The following is an 18866-nucleotide window of genomic DNA, read 5'->3' as shown; positions in this document are numbered from 1 at the left end:
AATTGCTACGCAATCTTATATGGTTTGCTTCTCTTGCTACTAGCTTAGGTACATTGCAAATGCACAAAATTCTAAGAATTCAAAATAATTATTCAAATCCATATAACAACTTTTTTTTTAAAAAAAATTACATCTTTTTAGTAAATACTAAGTCATTAAAATAAATTTGAACTCAAATAAATGACACGTAATTCGTTAAACCTAATAGAAATGTGCTATAGTATAAAATCCTAAGATAAAATTTCTAAAACAGACATCTCTTTAAAAAGGTTAAAATTTTGGCTATAATTAAGTCTATTAAAAATTGAAATAAGTGAATTGCAATGGAAAAACCTGCATAAGCAAATAAATTCTAGTAAAACAAATAAATTCGTGATATAAATCAAAAATCGTCAAATAAATTCGTAATATATAAATTCGTGAAATAAAGCGCTTTCGACAAAATACTAAAATAGAGATCTATCGACAGAGACTACTATGTTATGCTCAGCTAGATTTGGCATGTGACATTTTAAGCGGTAATCATTGGTCGATTTTCTAGCGTTGCCATTCGAGAAGTTGTAATGAGGCTTTTTTTGTAATATATGTATACAAGTATATGTATACCGTGTAAGAGAATATATATATATATATATATAGATACATTCTCCCTGTTTTTCCCTGCTTAATGAAAATACTTTAATCGGTCTGTATTTTTCGCAGTATTTTTTTGAAACAAAAACTCGTAAAATAATAATATTTTCATTGATATATTTATTGATAAATTCACTGTCTGAATTTACTTTATTTACAGTTTTATCGAATCGGTTGTGAAAACTAAGATTGTATTAGGTTTCCCATTGCTGATAATTTTAAGCCAGAAACGTTGCACAAAAAAAAAAATGAATCCTTCACTCTTTTTTTTTAAATTTCTTCGCTTGTAGTAGAAACAGATGAGGTTGAATTTGAAAATTCTGTACAAAAACGTGATGGCACTGAGGTTAAATTTTTTTAATGCTCATGGGGTAATTTATTTGGTATCAGTGGGATTGATGCCTAATTACGATGCATTAGTATGCCATATTTAAAGAGAAAACTCTCGAGCACACATTCATCGTGTATGTTTCAAGTAAGTAACTAATAAAAGTGTCGCAAATTCAAGAATATATATCAATCTGCAAACCATGGATGGAGTGTCAACAATACATAGAGAGAGATGAAATATAATGATAGATGACCTATACTTTAATTGAGTGTAAAGAGGAATATTTATGTGTGCTTTTATACACTCCCGGTCATTTTCTAGAAAGTTAATCGTCAACATACAAAGTTAGCATACATTAGCCAGTAACGCCTATTTTAATCTTCCATACTTTACTCTGCAGTACGAACAACTTACATATCATATGTAAGTTGTTCGTACTGATATGGTACCATATGATATGGTATCAATCTTATCTGCAGTAAGATCTTAAGTGAAACGGCGAGCAATGTGCATAAATTTTAAAGGCCACAAGTTTAAAATTGTTAAAATCTTACGGTAATTCAAAATATTTTGAGAATTCTCTTTTATTGAGGCAATTACAACCAAAAAGATATTATGAAATATCGTAACTTTATTCAAGTTCTGGCAATAAGAGTGAATCCTACATCATTAACAATTTACTGTGTTTTCCTTGCATTGTCATTCATAAGACATAATATAATGTTTTTTTTTTCAACAAATAAAAATCAGTGAAAACAAATATAACTCTTTCCTTTTTTTGATTTACCAGTATGTATAATATATAAAATTTATAAAAATAATTTTATCTGAAATGCTATAGAAATCGATTAAAATTCAAATATATGCCAGCTCTCTGCCTAGTAAAAAGGCGCAGAGGGCACGATTGTAACTGCTTCAAACTTACAAATGAGATACAATCTTTGGCTGAGCTAAGTCAGGTCGTCTGTCATGCTTGCAGTACGATCCTAACTGTTATTTATATAGACAGATGATCAAGATCAACAAATATGTGAATTTCATGCTTTAAATTTTAGTGTTTTCTGAATTTTAAAAAATATATTGGTATTTACTTTCATGGCTAAATGATGAGTTAAAGGAATGATTAAATTAAATAACTAAGCACTACGTTGCACTTCTGCTTGCATAAAAAATTTCATTTATAATAATTATTCTATTCAATAATTATATGTCGTGAAACTATTATCTACTCTCTAGTAACACATTCCCGAATTATAAATATTTTACATTTCTTTAAAAATGAATTCCTAGTGAACTGATTTGTTAACGCCTACTTTTGTCTTTCCTCGTCGGCTCTTCGGCATGGCCGACTGCGCTTCCACCGATCAGGAATGAAAGCGAGACGGAAAAGAGGAAAGGCTGGTAGCGCAAAACCTTTTCAGTTATTGCTAATTTTCGAGAAGATTTTTCTTAATCTTTTTTTAAACTATTCAACAATACCTACTTTGTTTAAGAAAAGAAGTAGTTTTATATATTTAGTAAAATGATAAAAGAATAATGTATAGAAAAGAGTAATTTAGTAATGATAAAAGAATAAGCATAATAGTTAGAAATATTTTAATTTTTTCGAAAAAATGATGGAATTTCAATGTCTTTCGTGCCAGTTTTTTCTCGTTACCGTCTTGCTATATAAAGGCTTTTAGCCATGCCACCGATCTCAAAGGCTAGATGCAGATTCAAATGGACCTGAAAAGAAGAGGAAGAAGACTACTCCTTCTGCTTCCCCATTGGACGTAGCGCCTACATCGTCATCAGCGGATAAGAACATCAATGATGCCTCCCATTCCTGCTTCTCCGGCTACATCTGATAGAAACTACAAAGCTCTTATTCATAAACTCCCAGCAAACTTTAACCCAGATCATATTTCTCTTGAAATAGAGAATATGGACATAAAATTGGTCAAAATCATCCAGTTCAAGAAGAGAGGGGGCGGCGCCTATAGGCTCCTCCCACTTTTCTTCGCAGTCAATAGAGAGACGGCCAATCATCTCCAAGTTCTCACCATCGGAAAGATCCAGCAGTTCCCGGTCTGCACGCAACGTTTCCGCGGAGGTCGGGGACCGCTGCAATGCTACAGATGCCAGGGCTTCGGCCATGCACTACGGACATGTTCTGCTCCTCCCAGATGCCTAAAGAGGGCGGAAAGTCACCGCTCCTTCGAGTGTCAGAAGGACAGAGATTCACCTCCAAAGTGTTGCAACTGCCGCAAAACTCATACTGCAAATTTCTCTAGGTGCGAGGCCCGCCCCAGTAGAAAGCCTTCTCTCCATTCTAGTACTACTACTACGAAATCCTCAGCTCATCGTCTTGTATCTATAGTGAAAGAACTTCAAGAACTTTTGCGGAATGAGGAAGTTGTTGCTCTTCTTCAATCCTTCCTACAGGGAAAGACCCTGAGTCTCTCCATTCTAATCAGGACTACTACATCCACCACTTCAAGACTTCAAAATCCTCTCATCTCTCGGAGTCTTGCTCCGAACTTCAAATTTATTTCCACTCAGATGAATGAGTCAGGGCACCTTCGGGGCCGACACTTAGATAATCATCTCAAGCATAAGCATAAAGCCACCGATCTCTTCCGAATTTTGGAATTGCCCGATATTAGCGGGAACCATCTGAGAGCTTGACGAAACACAACGCTTTTCGGCCACAATAGGAAAAAGAAGCTTCTATTAATCTTCTTATGCTTCTATTAATCTTCTTATGCTTCTATTAATCTTTTTATGTTAGTTTCTTCATTATAAAACAACTCCTAATTTATTACTAATTAATTATTCAAATCGAAATGCTTTCTCACACTTTTAAAAGCCACATCCTGTTCTTGAATCTATTTTTGGCCCAAGTATGCATAAATTTAAATAAAGACATTTTTCCGTTTAACCTTCGTGAGAATCACTCGACCTAGTTCATAAACCAATAGTAATTTCTAAGATTTCCCTCCTTTCCATGAATAGAGACTTTTTCGGATTTTTTGCAAGATTTTCCCTACCAGAAAGACTGATCGTCCATGGAGTAAACTACACTTCTTGCTCTCCACTCAACAAAGAATGACATAATAAAAGTTACTTTTGCTTTCATTAAAATCCTGCGTCTGTTTTCCTGCTTGGTCCGACTACATCATTTTACAAGGCGAGCAGGATGTTTAGGCCTGATGAAACGGGCGCAGGATAATTATAAATAAATATGATTCTTCAAAATATAATTCAAAAATGAAAATAAAAGTACAATTGGCTGAATGATGAAATTGATTCTGAACTGACATTGCTCGTGAAACGGATATTATTTTTTTAATCCTGACTAAAAGAATCTGATGCTAAAAAAATTAAACGAAGAGATTCTTGGGACTTTCCTCTTTCATGGGTCCAGAAGTTGCCTCTACCGTTGCTGCTGTGGGAATTACAGCTGGAGATTGGATTTCGTCGTTCAGTTTTACCCTGTCCGAATCAACAACAGATTTACAGCCGGTGTCTTGCTACGTCTTGCTGGCTGTCAGTGTCATTGAGGGCTGACAAAAGTCCAGTCTGCGATATCAAGTTAATATTATTCGCGTCTGCAAGTGTGTTGTGAATGAATTCCTATTCGCGGGTGTGAGTGTTTCATCAAAAATTGGAATGATTTATTAATTATAAAAAAAGATATTTTCCAGTGTTAGTGTTCATCCACAGTATTAATTTCTTTAATGGTATTTATATAATAAATGCTTACTTTGATCTGTGCTCTTGTTGTGATAATAACTTCAAAATAATTTTCAATATTGAAGTAATTGGTGTTTAAATAGCAAAAATAATAATAGATTTTGGTTATAATTTTTGATTTTTTTTCCTTCTTGATATTTCTTTTGAAACTGGTTAATTTTTATTCATTGATCATATATTCATTGTTTAATAGCTATGTTTATTTTTGCATTTTTTGAATCTTATTTACTGTTATTGAAATTTACTTTTTCTTTGAGGAATTTTACTTTAACAAACTGACTTAATTTGACTAGCATATAAATGTTATAGGATATTTAGTTTCGTTTTAATTATATTATGTGATATAATACATGATCAATTGAATATTTTAGAAAAATTTCAATTTTGTTTTAGTTTTCATCGTAAAGTAACGATAAATAAGCAACTATGAGATTTAATTTATTTCTAAATGTATTATTAAATTATTAAAATTTATTTAGATTATTGGAATGCCCTTACGGAGTGGCAAAAATTACAAATTTAATATGAATCAAAATGTACAGGATAAACCAGACATACTAATCTTTGAGCCTGACATTGGTGTTCAATTCACATCCTGGTTCAAACATTTTGAAAAACAAACTCTAGATGCTAAATGAAATGACGAATGGAATGTTAGAAAGTTTCAAAAATTCATTGTTGAGACTAGGGACTGTTTTCCTCCTTTTGGGGAATACAGCCCCTAATCCAGCAAAAAATTTCCCCTAATAACACTGAAGTTTACACTTCAAATTAAAGACCAAGTGTCAATTTTTTTATACTCTCCTTGAAATAAAAATGCTGAAGTCATAAACTTCAGAATAGCAACCATTGTGTCAAATTTTTTTACATTTTATTTTCAAAGTTTACAATCCTGAATGTAAGTTTCAGGTTGAAATATTTTTGACAAAAAGTGTCAATTAGTATTTTTATATCTTATGCCACTTGTATTTTCCTATTTTTTTCTATCTTTCTTGTTTTTGAATATTTAAATTTTTAAGAAAATTTTTATAGATTTTCTTATCCTAAGTGAAAAGTTTATTTAAATTGTATTATTATTGAGGAATAACTTTATTGTGAATTTCAAACAAAGGACTTGAATTGATAAAACTGGAATCACAAAAACTATTGAAAATGAAGATTTGAGACTTTAAATTGTTGGTAGCGCTACTACAATTTTTTTTTCTATTCCTCGAATACTTTATGAAATTTTTTTTTTCATTTTGTACAAATGTGTATTTTTTTTTATTTTTTATAATTCATGTTACCTTATATCTTGTTGATATCACAAATATTATTTTTTTTTTTCATTTTAATTGCGTCATCATAGAGAAAGTTTTGTAATTGGATAATTTTTAAAATTTTTAGATATTAGATTTAAAATTTTCGGCGAGTGGGGATGTAACATAAAAAGCTTCTATTAATTTTTTTATGTTAGTTTCTTCATTATAAAACAACTCCTAATTTATTACTAATTAATTATTCAAATCGAAATGCTTTCTCACACTTTTAAAAGCCACACCCTGTTCTTGAATCTATTTTTGGCCCAAGTATGTATAAATTTAAATAAAGACATTTTTCCCTTTATTCTTCGTGAGAATCACTCGACCTACTTCATAAACCAATAGTAATTTCTAAGATTTCCCTCTTTTCCCCAAATAGAGACATTTTCGGATTTTTTTGCAAGATTTTCCCTACCAGAAAGACTGATCGTCCATGAAGTAAACTACACTTCTTGCTCTCTACTCAACAAAGAATGACATAATAAAAGTTACTTTTGCTTTCATTAAAATCCTGTGTCTGTTTTCCTGCTCGGTCCAACTGCATCATTTTACATATATATACAGGGTGATTCTGAAAAGATGAGCAAAATTTCAGGAAGTGATAGTACACAACCAAGCTTTCAATTTTTATCAAAGAATGCATGGTCGTAAACAAAACGCAAAATCGCTAGAGGGCGTCAAAGTTTATGATCTTATATGAGGCAAAAACACACAAAGAACGATGAAGTTTTATGAAAGCAAATTTAATGGCATGTGATTACAATAAGTATTCAAAACAGTGGCCGGCTGTGGCTATGCACGCAGTACAACGGTGAAGAAAAGATAGGGCATATCACGAACTTTCCCTGCAAAAGCCGAAAGCTTGGCGACAAGTAACGCAGTGCAGTAACTCGCAACAGGAATGGAGCTTTCACGTTTGCATCAAACAACTTTCCAAATGCGCCAGCACCTTAGAGTTTTGTTTTCGACCATGCATTCTTTGATAAAAATTGTTTGCTTGGGTGTGTACTATCGCTTCCTAAAATTTTGCCCATCTTTTTAGAATCACCCTGTATATATATATATATACAGGGTGAGCCAGTCAAACCTGCATTTTTGAAAAGGGAGGGAGAGCCGTGAAAGTGGGCGGAGAGAGTTACCAAGCTTACCATTGTGTCCCCCACAACTAAGCATTTCAGTCGCCATGGTCTAAACAACAACGTTTTTTTGCTGTGAAAGCGTTTTACCGAAGTGGTAGTTATGCAGCCGCTCAGCGTCGTTTCCGGACGAATTTTCAAATTAATCGAAATACTTTATTTACTTTATTTATAAAAAATTGGGCACCTGGGCCGCGCAGCGGCCCCTATCCCATACATCTAGAAATTTACATAAGTTTAAAGTGATAACATTTTGAATTTAGCAGTCGATGTGGTTGCTAATACAAAATTACAAGCACTTTGCTTGGGTAAATAAACATTTGAATATCGAAACTAAATTTACACATATAAATATAAGCATATAAATATAAACATAATTTGAAATATATATACATAGGTTGACATAAATAAACATAATTGATATAACATTTGACTATAGAATCTAAATTGACACATATTGACATATATAAATATAAACATAATTTGAAATATATATACATAGGTTGACATAAATTAATATAGTAAATATAACATTTGAATATCGAATCTAAATTGACATCTGTTGACATATATAAATATAAGCGAAATATTGTTCATTAAATACAATAGAATTTGCAAAAGAATTTAACGTGCATAAGTTGATAAATATATATGTATAAATTGGCTATATTATCAGAAAATAAAATTTGATGTAATTTAATTTAACATAAGTAAAAGTCTACTGTGAAAAGTTCAGTGAATTTAACTTGAGAGTCTTGAAAATAAGAATAGAACTCACTGGGTTTGAGATGATTCCCCGATGATCTCCCTTAGAAGACGGAGCACTTCTTCATTTTTGAGCAATTCCTGTAATTCTTTGATTAATGACACTAATCGGTGAGCAAGTTTAGGCGTCGAATTTGATGTTGCTCGAGGGCTCCTTCTGCTGGGGCGGGTCTCGCACCCAGTATAGTTGGCTGTGTGGTTTTTGTAGCAATTACAACATTTTGGAGGTGCTGTTCTGTCTTTGTTGCATTCATGCGCATTTTACACACCTTGCAGGTGCATTGCAGTGGTATTGCGTATGTCCATAATTTTGGCAGTTGTAGCATTGTGTAGGTCTTCGACCTCCTAGAAATCGTTCGATTTTAATCGGGATCTGCTGTATGTTGTTGACTTTGAATACTCTATGGTGATTCACCGTTGATGTTAGGATTATGAGAAAAAGTGGAAGGAGCCGATAGGCCTCTCCCATTCTCTTCTTAAACTGCACTATTTTAAAGGTTTCAATATTGTTTTTCTGTAATTCTGTATTGATGGCATCTTTATCAAAGTCCACAGGCAGGCCCCGAACCAAAACCTTAATAAATCTGGCTTGCGGTGCATTAATCGAAATAGGCCCGTGCCTTCTGTTAATTCAATCAAATTGTGGGTGAAAAACTTAGAAACAATTGGTGAAATTGGTGAAGCAATTGGTCCTCAGCGTATGCTCCGTGATGTGATGGGCAGTTTCAGAAATCGCCTGCAGGAATGTCTCGATTGGGAAGGACGCCATCTTACTGGCGTCATTTTTAAACAGTGAATATTGTTTCTAAAATGCTTTTTAATGTGGATTAAGATAGTAACAACAAAATTTTTAAATATCCATCCGTTTATTTTTTACAGTTATTTCAAAAATGCAGGTTTGACTGGCTCACCCTGTATATATAGTAATTTTTAGCTGGGGCCAGATGGCTTAGCTGTTAGAGCGTGTGATTTCAGAACCAATGGCTGCAGGTTCGATTCCCGCTCGGGGCAATATAACCTATGGTTAATGTTTGAATGGTATTCCTGAAAAATAGTTCATTCGTCTTTTAAAGTTTTGAAGGCTATAATTATCCTGATCTATATATTGTACGCCATGGTGGGAGAAAACTATCTGTGTTACGAATTGGTATTACACGCATTGCGCATTTACGTAGATGTAGACATAAAAGAAATTTTGGGGGAGGGAAACACATTTTTTCTTCTAGAAAATAGTTTTGTTCATTTTAAGCTACGACACATTTCTTGACTCACTCCTGGGATTTGTAATCCTTCTCGTTGTGTTCTGTAAGACATAAACTGAAAAGATATACATATAAAATACAAATCATATATTAGATAAAAGAGGGGTAGGAGAGATCTCAATTGTCAAGTTTGAGATAGATAGCACAACGAATTGATAAAAATACTGAGCAAGTTTTACAAAATGAAAATTTATACATCAAGATAAATTATATACATTGGGAGAGGTAAAGTTAAACTATCCACACAAAATATTTTCAGAATATATACAAAGAACATAAATTTAAAGTCAAGTATAAAAATAGGGGTACGAATACGGAAAATTGGAAATTGCATATACTTCGGTGCACTGCCGCGGAGGGACATTAACCGATTTGTACGAAGAATAAAATCGATTATGGGGGGATATGTGAGGTGGAAATTAAATGGAAGAGAGAGGGGGTGCGTAAATATACTTAAGAAAGTACAATTCTTAAATTGCGATATTTTTGCGCTTGCTTCTTTCGAGTTCACTTTCAATCGATTGATGTATTTTAAATTTTGTATACTATTGAAAGTTGCTTCTACATTCTACGCAATGTTTTGTATGAAAATCCAACTGAATTGAAGAACGTTTTATTTTGGTTGAAGCTCTCATATAGTACGCAAAGTAGAAAATGGACCGAATGAATATTGTCACGTTAAAGTGTTTACATTCAGTGAAGATTACAAGATGAGAATTTGATAATTTATTAACATCAGGAATTTACAAATACCGGCAACCAGTCTGCGCCCAGAAGAACTCTTCTTTACAATCACGGGATCGCTTTTATAGTATCACAGAATGTTCTAGAAGCTTTCTAGGAAGAACGGAAGAGGAAATGACGAAGACTGAACATTCCAGAAGCTTCTGGAATGCTCATAAACGAAATAGAAAAATTAGCGACCGCTTCCCGGATCGAACCGAGGACCTTCGACTTTATAGAAGCGAACTCTACCCCTGAGCTACTGAGACTCGACATTACTCCCGTCTTAAAAGTACAGCGTCTCGCTGTTATAGGTTCCCGCGTGATCTTGTTATTGGTCCGGAATAGGCCGTGGTCGCCTTGGAGACATCAGTTCTTGCATTTTGATTCTGAACTCTGGCGACCCGCATGTTTTGGTCTGTACTCTGGGTCTCGGGGTGCCTGGAAACAAGTCCTTTTGTGCCTCAGGTGCATAGTAGGGTTTCATCCTGAGTACATGAACGATGTCCTTTGGTTTACGTCTCCTGGATGTAGGGTCAAAATCTTGAACCTCATATGTGACCTCCGAAATGCGACGCAAAACTTGATACGGACCGAAATACTTTTTGAGAAGTTTTTCGGAGTGACCTACCTTGCGCACAGGAATAAAAATCCACACCAAGTCACCATGCTGATAGAACACTGCGCGATGCTTGGAATCATAGCGACGTCGGTCTTTCTCTTGCGCTTCCAAAGTGCGGATCCGAGCTAACTGGCGAGATTCCTCTGCACGGATCTTCAACCTCGCAATGAAGTCTGTTTCCGAATCCTCGATGGGGTACTGGAACATGGTATCCAATGTTGTTTCAGCCTCTCGTCCAAATGTCAAGAAGAAGGGCGTATGCTTAGTGGTATCTTGCTTAGCTGTGTTATAAGCAAACGCGACGAACGGCAAAATCAGATCCCAGGTCTTGTGTTCAACGTCTACGTACATGGATAGCATGTCTGCCAAAGTTTTGTTGAAGCGCTCTGTGAGTCCATTCGTCTGAGGGTGGTATGCGGTCGTCATCCTATGAACTACGCTGCACTGATGGTTGATCTCGGCAATGAGTCTCGACTGAAAAACTTGACCACGATCCGTGATGATGGTTCTCGGAGCTCCGTGTTTTAGAAGAATCTCTTCAACAAAGAATTTTGCTACTTCTGGAGCTTCTGCATTGGGAATAGCTTTTGTCACAGCGTATCGTGTAAGATAGTCGGTGCATACGATTACCCATTTATTTCCATCCTGTGATTTTGGAAAACGTCCTAGCAAGTCCATACCAATACGCTGAAATGGGACTTCGGCTGGAGATATGGGGATCAGATAGCCGGGCGGCTTCAGTGGGACAGCTTTTCGACGCTGGCACTCTTTGCAATGTGTTACGTAGTGGCGCACGCTTCGGAAAATCCCCGGCCAGAAGAATCTCTTTCGGAGACGATCATATGTTCTTGTCAGTCCCAGGTGTCCAGCAGTAGGTTCATCATGAAAATGGCGGAGAATTTCTAACCGCATTTTCTTAGGAATGACTGGTAGCCACTGTTTTCCAGATGGGTCAAAATTCTTCTTGCAAAGGATGTCATTCACCATGGAGAACCCTGCGCTTGACAAGTCGGCTGAATTTTTGCAGACTCTGATGTGCTTGGCAAGCTGCGGGTCGTTACGCTGCTCCGAAGCCAAGTCAGTCACCGCAGCAAGGGACTCAACTCCTGAAATGGTTTCGTCAGGGACAGGATTTCGTGATAGGCAATCTGCATCAGCATGCTTCCTTCCACTTTTATAAATAATAGAGACGTCGTATTCTTGAAGCCTCAAAGCCCATCTTGCTAGTCGACCAGATGGATCTCGTAAATTGGCTAACCAACATAGAGAGTGGTGATCCGTAATAATTTTGAAGAACTTCCCAAAGAGGTATGGGCGGAATTTCCCTATTGCCCAGATAGCTGCCAGACATTCACGTTCAGTGGTCGAATAATTTCTCTCGGCTTTAGATAGGGTCCTCGAAGCATATGCGATGACTCTTTCTTCTTCGTCTTGTTGCTGGACCAACACGGCTCCTATACCGTATCCACTGGCGTCGGCATGCAGTTCGGTGGGTGCGTTTTCATCGAATAATGCCAAAACAGGTCGTGAAGTCAGCGCCGATTTGAGGTCATTAAATGAATCTATGTGGGCCTGATCCCAGCAGAATCTTGAGTCTCCCTTTAAAAGCTCTTGAAGGGGTTTAGCGCGAAAACAAAATTTTGGGATGAATCGTCTGTAGTAAGAACACAGACCCAGAAAACTTCTGACATCATGCACAGTCTTCGGTGTAGGGAAATTTTGTACAGCTGTGACTTTATCTGGATCAGGTTTTACTCCTCGTCCGGATACAAGATGCCCAAGTATTTTGATTTCGTTAGCGCCAAATTAGCACTTTTTGGGATTTAAAGTAAGTCCGGCTTCTTGAATGCAGGATAGCACGCAGCGTAACCGCCGAAGGTGTTCGGGAAATGTGTGCGAATATACAACTATATCGTCTAAATAACAAAGGCACATTTTCCATTTTAGGTGACGTAATAAGTTATCCATAGTTCTCTCGAACGTTGCAGGAGCATTACATAATCCGAAAGGCATTACCTGGAATTCATATAGCCCTTCACTAGTGACGAACGCTGTTTTTTCTCGATCAGCCTCGTCCACTTCTATTTGCCAATAACCAGAGTGCAGATCCATCGATGTAAAGTATTGGGCCCCTTTAAGACAGTCTAGAGTATCGTCTATTCTGGGCAAAGGATAAACGTCTTTTTTGGTGACCTTGTTGAGGCGACGATAATCAACGCAAAATCGCCAGCTTCCATCTTTCTTACAAACTAGCACAACCGGAGACGACCACGGACTCTCTGATGGTCGAATGATGTCCCGCTTCAGCATTTTGTCAACTTCGTCATTGATTATGCGTCGCTCTGTAGGAGATACTCGATATGGTCTTTGGCTGATTGCTGGATGGCTTCCGGTGTCTATTTTGTGTTTCACTTTTATTTTGTATTCTTGGCGCGATAGTCCGTAGTAGAATGCGTCTTGAAAGCTTCTCAGCAGGTTTTGCAATTGCATTCGCTGCTCCGTGCTCAGGGTTGCGGCCATCATTTGAGAGTAGTCGACTAGGTCAGTGCGCTTTGAAACTTCAATATCAGCGTATGAAGGTACTTCCGTCAACGTGTTCAAGTAGTCGGAGTTGGCAGGCTCAGCGTAACCAATGCACATACCTTTCGGGATGTGACGTGCTTGTGCATGTCCATTAGCCACCCATATTGAAGTTTCGCCATTGATAAAGGAGGCTATAGTGGAGGGGATAGCAGTTCCTTGATTAATGCACAGAATTTTATTTCCTTCGACTATTAAATCAATGTCTTCTTGTTTTTCTGGGGCTTTTACTGTAATGCGTTTGAAGGAACGGCCAGGGATTACAAAGTCAGACACAGCATGAAGGTTAAAGGTGCAAGGCTTCGTTGGTTGATCTTGTAAAAGTTCGTCAAAGGTAAGTTCAGCTCGGCCACAATCAATTACGGCTTGTGATGCTTTCAAAAAGTCAAAACCGAGAATAACGCTATGGCTGCACTTCGGCATCACGGTAAATTGGTAGGGCTGTGTTCGATCATCTATGGTCAGTTGCAATACACAAGTACCCAGTGGTCTCACAAAATGGCCGTCGGCGACCTTAAGGATAGTGTCCTTTGAGGCTTGGAACATGACTTTTCGTCGTTTTTGTCTGTATGATTCGGAGATAACGGAAAAGGATGCTCCAGAGTCCACAAGTGCTCTTACGGGTTCGTCGTCGATGAGAATGTCGATGTGGTTTCCCTGCAATTTAGCGGCCAATGGAGGATTTCGAAAAATTGCAGCCTCACCTCCCACTGAGGGCGCAAGGCTTAGTTTTCCTCTCGGGTTGGCGACTGGCTGGAACGGCGGTGCAGCATCGGCGATGGAGATCTCATATGACGTATCGGTGACCGTCCCCGGGCAGGACTAGGGGATCTTCGTCTGGGAGGTGCGTCGTAAGTAGTATCGTCTTCATAGTCAGCTGACGGATATCTTCTCGGGTTGTTGGATCGGTAGTCGTTAAATATGGTTCGGCGTTCCCGACAATAGCGAACGACATGTCCCGGTCGTCCGCAATGAAAGCACACTGGACGGTTATCCGTGGTACGCCACAGGTCGGTCTTTCGTTGGGGTTCACTCCAAGGAACATTATTTTGTGGCTTTGCGGCGTATGTGGTCAAACGTCTAGGAGGTCTTGCAATCGAGCGTCCTGTCGTGATAAAGGGAGGTCGGTTGGTTGTAAGTGCTGCTATGGATCGGTCCATCTCGTTTCGAATAGAAGCCTCAGTAGTTCACGGGGATGGACTTCGAAGGGCTGCGCGTTTACATGTTGAATTTCGTCTCTGACAATCTGACGAATTAGCACAGCCAAGTCAGGTGCTTCGTCCACTGCGGCCATAGGGACAACATTAGGTAATCGGGCAAACTTGTACCGTCCCACTCTCTTTTGTCTCATTTCTTCTATGTACAGGCACCATTTTGAAAAATCGGCGGTTGTTAGGATTTCTCTCGTAAGAAGGGCTTGGAACACATCTTCTGCGACGCCCTTCATGAGGTGGGAAACCTTATCTCCTTCGGACATGGTCGGGTCAACCTGAATGCAAAGTCCGAGAACGTCTTGAATGTAAGACTGGATGCTTTCGCCGGATTTTTGTGCGCGAGACTTGAGGTGGTCTTTCGCTCGTCTGAGGTAGGATTGTGTGTCTCCAAATGTCACTTTCAAACCATTTTCGAATAAAGTCCAAGACGTCAGTGAGTCCTCATTGTTTTCGTACCATTGTCTTGCGGTGCCGTCCAGGAAGAAGTAGGCATTAGCTAATTGCATAGTGTCATCCCAATGATTGTACGATGACACTCTCTGGTATTCCTTCAGCCATTTTGTCGGATCTTGTCCTGGAGTACCCCGGAAGATCGTTGGTTTCCTGGCTTCAGCAGCAACTGTTGGCGCCATCCAAAAGGCAGGTTTCATATCCTGTTGGTCCCCAGTGGTCATGTCTGTCTCTGGCACATTGGCCATGGCTGTCTTTGGCACAGTCGTTTCAGGAACGGCTTCTTTAGGTTTTTCGTATAGTCCAAATTCGGGTAGAAGTCCTTGAACTCGACGGCTTCTTCTAAGCCGGTCAGTGTTTTGCTCCGTGATATTGATTGAGAGATTAACTCTTACCCGGCGCCTCCACCAAATTTGTCACGTTAAAGTGTTTACATTCAGTGAAGATTACAAGATGAGAATTTGATAATTTATTAACATCAGGAATTTACAAATACCGGCAACCAGTCTGCGCCCAGAAGAACTCTTCTTTACAATCACGGGATCGCTTTTATAGTATCACAGAATGTTCTAGAAGCTTTCTAGGAAGAACGAAAGAGGAAATGACGAAGACTGAACATTCCAGAAGCTTCTGGAATGCTCATAAACGAAATAGAAAAATTAGCGACCGCTTCCCGGATCGAACCGAGACCTTCGACTTTATAGAAGCGAACTCTACCCCTGAGCTACTGAGACTCGACAATATTTATTATTCCAATGATTAGACTTGCATGTACTGGCAATCTTAAAGATTTAAGGTGATGTTTTTATAGATGCTAAATAATTACTACAGACTATATTCAGAGTTGCGAATTCAGGCACAATAACGTACTCTCTCCAAATAAACATTCCTTTTTTTCCATACATGCCAACATATCTACTCGCCGAAATTTAGAATTAGGGTTCCTTTAAAATTTGATTTCTCAGGAACTATTTGAACGACTTCGCTAAAATTTGATATTTTGCCATGCAAAATTACATTAAAATGATGTAAATAAATTTTATATCTTGCAATTAAAGCATTTTTCTACTATTTTTAAATAAAATAATGAAAATAATAAATATTAAGTAAAATGTGTTTTTTGTGTGGGTATATTTGGATAAACGAATTTTACAATTGTGTGCAAAAAAAAAAATAAATAAAAAAAAAAAAATTCCCATCCGCTTAAAAAGTTCTCGAGATATGGTACAATACACAAAAATATAAAATAAATATTAAGGGTCCCAAACTTTGGACAGCTCTCCTGACCAATCTATGAGAACCATATTTCTCAGATAACAGTTATCCCCTATATTTTGGGGGTCAGAAATCCAAATCCGACGAAATAAAGATATGTTTATTCCGAGAAAGTACGTTTTTGTGTCGGATTTCGTAACTTAAAACATTGTCTGCATCAAGTAATTAGGATATTTTGGGTCACCTCATCGAACCTTTAAGATTAAGACCTAGAGCGTGAAGATCCAATCATTCGATCTAAAATTATTCAGGACGGTCAGTTTTATATTTTGCGCATTGTACATAAAATTCTTGGTAAATTTTTTATCTATTGACTTGTGTTTGATCTGATTCGATTCAGCATTCTACATACGTAGTGGTAGTCATAAACATTTTAAATATAACTTACAAATTTAAAGTATGCAATTTCGAGAGAGAGGCGCTAAATTAACAAATATTGCATTAATAATAGTGCAAGCGGAGTGGATGTTATTAGTAAATCTTACTTCCATCAAGCTAGATCGTCAATTACGGCTGTGAAACAATCTTAGCTGTTAAAAATATATTGCATTATCTATAAGCAATTGACATGATTTTCAAGACTTTACAGTAATTTATTTTCTTAATTCTAAAAAATGTATTGGAATATTTTTTCGTAACTAAATTATGAATTATAATAATGAACAAATCCAGCAACTACATATGCTAAACACAACGCTGTACTTCAATTGCACACAAATCAAATTTCATATATTTATTCTATTCAATTGACAACAGTTATCTGTCGTTAAACTGATATATACTACTAACACGTAATAGAATTAACATTTATACTTTTTGGGGAATTGAATTGATACAAAATGAAGATTTATACATCAAGTTGAATTATATACATTGGGAGAAGTAAAGTTAAGCTATGCTCACAAAATATTTACAGAATATGTACAAAGAACATAAATTTAAAGTCAAGTGTAAAATTAGGAGTACGAATATGGAACGTTGGAAATTGCTTATATCTCAGTGCACTGCCGCGAAGCGGCATTAACCGATCTGAACGTAGAATAAAATTGATTATGGGGGGATATGTCAGGTGGATATTAAATGGAAGGGAGAGGAGGTGCCAGGCACCAAGTAAGCGAGGGGGGGGGTCGTGTGATATGAATAGTCATATAACATGATAAGAAATGCAATATACATAAACAAGAATATAAACATGAGCAAAATAAGGCTAACATAATACAGTGAGTTGAGCGATAATAGATAAAAGAATTTCTGGATTAAATAAATTATCTACATATTTACAACGCAAGTCGAAATGAAAATAAAATAGAATGGACATGTACAATAAGGGATAATGTTCAGTGAAAATAATTAAAGTCAAGATCTCTGTTATAGTGGTAACCCAGGCGTCCACGCGTTCTAGGTTGCACGCCACTTCAATTTTCATCATAATACAGGTTCCTCGGAGACGATTCCTAGGGGTTGATCGCCATCTTCGGTTCCTGTATAATGTTGTGTAATGCCATACCCTCCAACTGCTACGGAATTTCCGTAGTTTCAGAAATCTTCTTTTCTGACGGTAGCAAAATTAATGTCTTAATATTTAAAAAATAATAATTTTAGCGTAACTTGTTCACTATTACTTATAAAAGTGCAGGCCATATGGCTAGATTCTTAAGTTCTCATAAAAGTTTTATGAGAGATCCATTTGCTTTAAAAATTTCTACTTTGGTTCGCTACCACTAGAAAGAATTATTTTCAAAATCCTCATAAGTTGGAGGGTATGTGTAATGCTGTGAGGATAGTGAATTTAAATTTGTTGGGCTAGCTAGGAGTGTGTATTGTGTGTTAAGGCAACGTCACATCCCTGAGGAAAGATGCAGTGATATGGCTAAATCTAGTAGTGTCTTCTAGTATGTCTATGTCTAGGAGTGAGTTAAAGTTACTTGTAGTTCTATTTTTGTGCACCGTCATAGTTGTGCACCGTCATTTTGTTGAAATTATTTATATAGTCGTTGAATATATAGGTAATTACAAATAGGGTATTTATACTCTATACATTATACTATTAGTTTCAAAAGAATAAGTGGTAATTATTCATAAATATATTTAAGGAAGTATAATTTAATCGTGCCTACTAAAATGAAAAAAATTAATAATTTTTGAAATTCGTAATGTTAATGTGCTTTAATCATCTGTTTTTTTTCCTTCTTTTTTTTAAAAAAAAATTCCAACACGTTCCTGAATAGCGGTATCTTTGCGCTTGCTTCTTTCTAGTTCACTTTCAATAGATTGATGTATTTTAAATTTTGCATACTGTAAAAAGTTGCGTCTACATTCTACGTGATGTTTTGTATGAAAATCTAACTGAATTGAAGAACTTTTTATTTTGGTTGAAGCTCTTAGATTTTCATGTACTGGCAATCTTAAAGGTTTAAGGTGATGTTTTTATAAATGCTAAATATAATTACTTCAGACTTTATTCAAAGTTGCGAATTCTGACACAAAAACGTACTCTCTCTGAATAAACATTCCTTTTTTTTTCCTTACATACCAACATATCTACATATACTGTACCGGTTAATAACTTTAATCCAAATTAGAACATAGCGCTGTGTATCATTATTTTACAAATTTAGTTATTTATGGCTACAGTTTTCCACGTGGGATATTTTACCTGTTTATCTGAAAAGTAAAACTTACTTAATTATCTTATCACATAAACATAAACATTTTAAGTGATATAAAAAATAACGCTTATTAAAGAAATACTTTAAAAAAATTGTCCTTAACCCTTTCGCGCCGACTGTCACAAATACGTGACAGCAAAAAACCGTATCAATCAGGGTAAGAAGATAAA

The 18866-nt window shown here is 36.5% G+C and overlaps 1 pseudogene; it reads right to left on the bottom strand.

The window, feature by feature from the left end:
- Positions 1–13813: 13813 nt before the first annotated feature.
- LOC147808644 (uncharacterized) lies at positions 13814–15413 on the bottom strand (annotated as a pseudogene).
- Between the last annotated feature and the right edge of the window lie 3453 nt (positions 15414–18866).

The sequence above is a fragment of the Parasteatoda tepidariorum genome, chromosome 5 (assembly GCF_982258835.1).
Source record: "Parasteatoda tepidariorum strain Cologne lab strain chromosome 5, Ptep-v5.0, whole genome shotgun sequence".
NCBI classification, from domain to species: Eukaryota; Metazoa; Arthropoda; class Arachnida; order Araneae; family Theridiidae; genus Parasteatoda; species Parasteatoda tepidariorum.
The sequence above is the reverse complement of the archived record's forward strand: the minus strand, read 5'-3'. Positions and strand labels throughout refer to the sequence as shown.